We start from the raw sequence: 7,284 nt of genomic DNA, 5'->3' as shown, positions 1-7,284 counted from the left end.
GTATATATATGGACTTTGACAGCACGAATGCTCTGATATGTGTCAATGTATATATTTGGATGTTAACTTGGGTTAATTGTCAGATATGTGTCAGTGTCTGTATATTAAAATACGACAAATATTTAAAATAACAAGCAGTTCAAAATGATTGTTTCAAGGAAGCCATGTAAAACTCAAACAGAACGTCCAATGGCAGTCTGTGACAAAGAAACCTCTCATATTTTACACGACCATCGTTATGGTCCGAGTGAAGTTAGGCGGCTGATAATGGTGTTTTCATGTAGCTAATGCTTTACCATTCTTTTGCTTTAATTATTTTCAAATTGGTTCTCAACGTATATTTGCTTTTCAAATGTTTATGAAGAACGGTAAATGGGAAAGGATTTTCGTCACACCCTATATTACATTATTTAGGTCAATATATCAAATTTGACACAAATTTAAGTGACATAAATTAGAGAATATATTGTGTAATTATTCTATTTTCATTATTCTCCTATGTTAGGGCGGCAAGCTAACAGAATCATCAACGCAGAAGGCTTAGCAACATGTCTTTCATTTCAATGTTCTGAGTTCAAATTCCACCAAGGTCTGCTTTACATTTCATCCTTTTGGGGTCGATTAAATAAGTACCAGTTGAACACTGAGAGCAATAAAGTCAACTTCCACCCTCCCCTGAAATTTCGAGCTTTGTGTCTATGGTAGAAAGGTGTATTTTCCTACGTAGTAGAAGCACAATTAAATATTTGGCCTTTAATGTAGTTTATTGAGAACAAGTCATTTCAGCATACCGCCCCGCCCCACCTCTCTCTCTCTCTCTCTCTCTCTCACTCTGTCCTTTTCAAGATACACCTATTGGAAGATTTAAGCTGCTCACACATCAATTGTGTAGTACTCCCACTATTTACAGTGTTGAAGTTTACCAAAGTTGGAGAATTATACAATTATTTTGATATGACCCTTCAGGTAGTAAGCAGCCACTTTAATTCATTCAAGTATCTCTCTTTCATGCATATACACACACACATACACACGATGGGCTTCTTTCAGTTTCCATCTACCAGATTCACTCTCAAGGTTTTGGTTGGCCTGAGGCTATAGTAGAAGACATTTTCTCAAGATGCCACACAATAGGAATGAAACTGGAACCATGAGGTTGGGAAACAAGCTTCTTACCGCACACTCATGCCTATAAAAACAATTTAACCTCAAAAAAAGTATTGCTCATTATTTTACTCAACACTTTTAGTAGAATTGAAATCAACAGGGACCTTTTAGTTCTGACTTGCTTATCTTTCATCATCATCATCATCATTTAACGTCCGCTTTCCATGCTAGCATGGGTTGGACAGGTATCTGTGTTTTATGTATACAAGTTTCAATAGAAGTTCCAGATCAATAATTCAAATTTATGACAAAATATTCTTAAAATCTATGAGGCTGTGTTCAGAATATTTAGATATTGTCAAATAAATTTTGAATTAAAATGAACAAGGTTTTAGTCAAACTTCATACGATAGTAATTCCCTTTTATAATTTTTCACCGGAAGAAAATACATCTCACAGCAATAAACAGTGGGAGCATGATAAAACTGATGTGTGTTTTGTCAATTTGAATACTAATCTGAAATCCATTCATGGTTATAACTTGGAGCTTAAACAAAAAAAATATCTTTATTAAGCATTATTCATGCTACGTGAAGAGGAGACCTTCAACAGTGCCTCTTATTTTTAGCGCTATGAAACACAACACCGTCGGCAAGAAAATAAATAAAATATTTATATATTTGCTGTTGTTGCTGCTGTTGATGTCATTTTGTTAATAAGAATTGTGGAAAGGGATTAGCAAATGATTGAGATAACCAGAATGAACTCAATGTTTAAAAAAATCACGAAGGAAGAAGAGGAACCAAAAAATGAAATGGAGATTAAATACTTAAAGTGACGGAATTTGAAAACGGGGGGGGGGATGATGTCATAAGTCTTAACAACAATTAACTAACATGTTAATTGCTGTGAAAGCAGTGGATTAAATCAGATTAAAATGGAACCTTCTAGGCATTTTGGCATCTCACGTTGACAACTACACAAATAGATTTAGTTTTCTTCCAGGAATTATCTAACATTGAATAAAGAGGCTATGCTTACACACATATTTATATATGTGCGTGTGTATTTATATATCGTGGTACTCCGTCGGCTATGACGATGGGTGTTCCAATTGATCCGATCAACGGAACAGCCTGCTCGTGAAATTAACGTGCAAGTGGCTGAGCACTCCACAGACACGTGTACCCTTAGCGTAGTTCTCGGGGAGATTCAGCCTTACACAGAGTGTGACAAGGCTGACCCTTTGAATTACAGGCACAACAGAAACAGGGAGTAAGAGTGAGAGAAAATTGTGGTGAAAGAGTACAGCAGGGTTCGCCACCTATCCCCTGCCGGAACCTCGTGGAGCTTTAGGTGTTTTCACTCAATAAACACTCACAACGCCTGGTCTGGGAATCGGAACCGCTATCCTGCAACCACGAGTCCGCTGCCTTAAGCATTGGGCCATTGCGCTTCCATCTATATTTATATATATGGATATTATATATATGTGTGTGTGAGTATATTCATATAAATGTGTGTGTGTGTATATATATATATATATATTATACTTTATTAAAGTCAACAGAAATATCACAAAAACTGTTACTCAGAGTTTCACGTTCCCGTTTGTCGGGCAGTTTTGTTTTAAATTCTAACAAAACTGTCTGACGAATGCGAATGTGAAACTTTGAGTAACAGTTTTTGTGATATTTCTGCTGCTTTTAAATAAAGCATATTACTCTACCTCTGGTATTTGAGTACTCTTTTTTTACCACCTTATTTCACATTTATGTGCTTACTCCGGTATGTGTGTGTGTGTGTGTATGTAATCTGTTTATATTTTGCAAAGGAGAGTAACTAGTGTGACTCAGTGGATTCTCACTTTATGACTCCTTCTTTTGAGACTCATTTGAATCTGATTCGCTCTTAATTTTAGAGTCAAAGCATGCAGTAAATTAGTGTCTTGTAAATTACTTCCCACAAGATTTCAAGTTAACCCTCCAACGTCTTCTATCGTATTTCAGGTAGGTCATTATGCCAATAATAAACATGTGAACTTCTTTTATCATTATTAATCAACTGGTTAATTATTTAACCAGTTAATTAATTTTATTGTTTAATTAATCATTCAGTCAGTCAATCAGTCAAATTCCGGTTGTTGCCACCATTTGTGACTGCATCAATGACATTCTCTCTTTCCTGCAGGTCTGGTTGACTAATTTACTTAACAATTAATTAAACAATTAAACTGGTTAAATAGTCAATCAATTAATCATTAAAAATAAAATAAGGAAGTGAATCAGAACCAGTGGGTGTGTTTAATTATCAGCATAATGACCCTCCCATGATGCATCAAAATATTTTTATTTCCTTTTGTACAATAAATAATTTTAATTTAGGTTTTGTTTCTTTAATTTAGTTTCATTTTAAAGAATTAAATATTTCGAAAAGCAAACTTTTAATTAATTAATCTTAGAAACGAATCACTTAATGAACAGACCAGATATTTCCTGACAAGTTTTGCAGATTTGCTTTTTTCTCAGATACTTCATCTTTTATCTTTTCTATCTTTTACTTGTTTCAGTCATTTGACTGTGACCATGCTGGGGCACTTCCTTGAAGAATATTAATCGAATAAATCAACACCAGTATTTATATTCTCTTTAAGCCTGGTACTTATTCTATCAGTCTCTTTTGCTGAACTGCTAAGTTATGAGGATGTAAACAAACCAACACTGGTTGTCAAGTAGTGACAAGAAACAAACACACACATACATACACAGATGATAGGCTTCTTTCAGTTTCCGTCTACCAAATCCACTCACAAGGCTTTGGTCAGCCTAAGGCTATGATAGAAGACACTTGTCCAAGGTGCCATGCAATGGATCTGAACCTGGAACCATGTGGTTGAAAAGCAAACTTCTTACCACACAGCCATGTCTGAATCTACTTGTGTAGAATCTCCTCCCATAAATATACAAGACTCTCCACCCACTCCGCCCCAGCAGAAATATGGCAATTCCTATAAAATCTTATTTATTCTTTAGATTTTCATTTCTTTAAACGATAAAGGTGCAAGGCCTTGTGATTGTTGAGCTCACAGCCATAAAGCCACGGGTTCTGTGGTCATGAGAAAACCACTTCATTATCTTTTTTTTTTTTTTTTTTTTGCCTCAGCCTATTCAGCTGGGTACCAACCTGAGGGCTGGTGGAGATTCCTCCCCACCTCCAGTTTCATAATCTTTGTATTCCACAGAGTTCAGGCACAGGAGGACTGAGAAAATGACAATGAATAAAAGAACATCACCAGAATTAAGCCATGCAGAATAAGGACTAAAATGCTGAGCATCTAAGACTGGTTGTGGCAGCAGATTTTTTCTTTCATTTTTTTTTGAGATGAATAAACTAAGGTTTTTTTTTGAGTGATGTGCAAAAGAAAAAGAGAGAGAGAAAAGAGAATCATTTCTTTTGAGGAGGCACACAACTTAGTAGTTAGGGTGTTGCACGCATAATCATCAGATTGTGGTTTCAAATCCTGGACTGAGCAATGTGTTGTGTTCTTGGACACTTTAACTTTGATGTTATTCCAGTCTCCTCAGCTGGCAAAAATGATTTTTCCTGCAATAGACCACTATCCCATCCAGGGGGAAATACATGCACCACAGGAAACCAGGAAACTAGCCCTACGAATCTATATGACTCAAAAAGGGTCTTTATCCCACCTTTATCCCAATTTTAGTGAAGAAATATTCTTGTCAAAGAACCACTACAGCACTGTATTTTATCAACTTGCAGAACTTTGGTAAATGATGGAATTAGAAATAGAACAAAGTAAATTCTGTTAAGCGAAGATTCTTAAAAATTTTGGACATGTTTCCCTCCTTAGAAGTTTGTCCCCCCACCCCATTTTCCCTCCCTGGAAGTGTACAAAAAAAAATAGAAGAAATTTTTATAGTTCATTCACCAAAAGGTGTAAAGATAAATTTGTTAAGTGTTGGAATAACTGAAAAACAAAATAATGACCTCTCAGAAGTTTCAAAGGGGTTGGGTAGAGTGAGTCACTACACACTGGTTTTCCTTGCTCTTTTTCTCTCTGGTCATCATTTAATATTTTCCATACTGGCATGGATCGGATGGTTCAGTGTGAGCTGCGGAATTAGGCGACACTACATCATGTTCCAATGTCTGTTTTAGTATGGTTTCGAAAGTTCGATGCCTTTCCTTCACCAACTCCTTCGCAGAGTGTAATGGGTACTTTAACAGTTATATAAAGATCATGTTAACTTGAAGTCAAGTTTATCTTTAACCCTTTAGTTACCATATTCCTGTTGAAATCCTCTGCTTTTGTTTTTGTTTCAATTTTCAAAATAATGAAGAATTTAATAATGCAACTTTGTCATTATTAAGCTGGGGTTTTGTAGATAAATTATCATGAAATTTTAGTGGAAGGTTTTTAGTTTAAATCACTTTAAAACACAGAGTTTGTAACATAGGATCAAGGGTGATTTTGTGTGTCGGTTGGTACCAAAAGATTTTTTTTTCTTGTTTTAGAAAAAATGTTCAATTCAACTTGTCTTGCCTGGCCAATATTAAGGATAAATTCCAAAGAGTTTAGGAGAAATTTCAGTTTTTTAAAATTTTAGTCATAATTTTCTGTTATTATTATAGAATTCTATAATTCTGGTTTCATTTGGAATGCATTATAAGAATTTCAGTTGATCACAAAATGATGCCAACCAAAATGTAACAATTTCCCAATCCACTGGACAGAACACTAATTTATTTTAAGTGACTTTTCAAAACATTACAGTTAAAAGGACAAAATAGCAAATTTTTCGGTGAACGGATTATTTCAAAGGGTCTTTGGCCAGCAAGATCACTTGATTTAACACTGCCAGACTTTTTATTCTGGGAAACAAGTAAAGGATCAGTGTACAAGAATCACCCGAAGACCATTAATGTGCTCAAAGACACAATCATAACCTTCACATGGTCCGTAACCATGTCAGACTCTCTGAGGTGTATTTCAAAACATGTGGAGAAGAGTCAACTTACGTATTGAAAAGGAAGGACGACACTTTCAACACCTCTTATAAAGTTTTTTAAAGTCTTGTACCTAAGTCAAATATATTCTTTTGTGGTCTTATACCATCTTCTAAAGATTTATTTTGCAATAAAATACTTAGTGAGGAGAGACTTTTTGAACACCCTGTATTATATATATGTATATATATACACACACACACACATACATATATATATATATATATATATATATATGCTAATATTGATCCGTCGGGACGAAAGCTCAACACTTTATTTGTGGTTTAACAAGGCTACATCAATGTGGCAAGTTTGATAATTGTTAAGAGGTTCCTCTTCACATGAAACCATTGGTAGTCTTGTTAACCCACAAATGTGAGTGTGTGTGTGTGTGTGTGTGTGTGTATGAAAATCATCTTTAACAGTGGAACTTGAAATAGGTGAAGCTATGAAAATAGCATGTAAATATTGGGGTAAGAAACCCCTTGGTAGGAAACAAAGTCAAAAGCTTCCCATGGAAGTTGAACCCACATCTCCTGTAAAGTTGAACTGTATTACTTACCTACTTGAATTCCACTGTTAAAAATGATTTATTTCATATCTCTCAATATTTCTAAACTCTTATGATATACTTACGAATATGTGTGTCTATGTTTACCACCACCACCACCACTCCTCCCACTACATCACTACTTGACAGCCGGTGTTGGTGTGTTTACATCATTGTAACTTACCAGTTTGGCAACAGGTTTAAAATAAATAAATACTATGGTTGATCTATTTGACTAAAAAATGTTTTCAAGGTGTTGCCCCAGCATGGCCACAGTCTAATAACTGAAACAAGTAAAAGGTAAAAGATTTCTTCATGTGTCCATTTGAAAAACAAGTAAATCCTGCAAAGTCTCTTTCAGTTTGATCCAAACGGATCAAATTGATGTGTTTGTAAGAAAGTTTTGTTCACTAAAGGATTTGTCACCCAAGGATCAAGGAGGAGAAACTCGGAGTTACAGCTCATAAAAATTCAGCTTTGAATCTATGTTATTCCACTCTTCTTGACAGTATTGAGTACTTTTTTAACAGCATTTGCATTTCACACTAGCTTGATAATAACAAGAACAACAGCAACAATATATATATATATATATATAT

Source organism: Octopus bimaculoides, chromosome 3, assembly GCF_001194135.2.
Source record: "Octopus bimaculoides isolate UCB-OBI-ISO-001 chromosome 3, ASM119413v2, whole genome shotgun sequence".
Classification (NCBI taxonomy): Eukaryota; Metazoa; Mollusca; class Cephalopoda; order Octopoda; family Octopodidae; genus Octopus; species Octopus bimaculoides.
The sequence above is the reverse complement of the archived record's forward strand: the minus strand, read 5'-3'. Positions refer to the sequence as shown.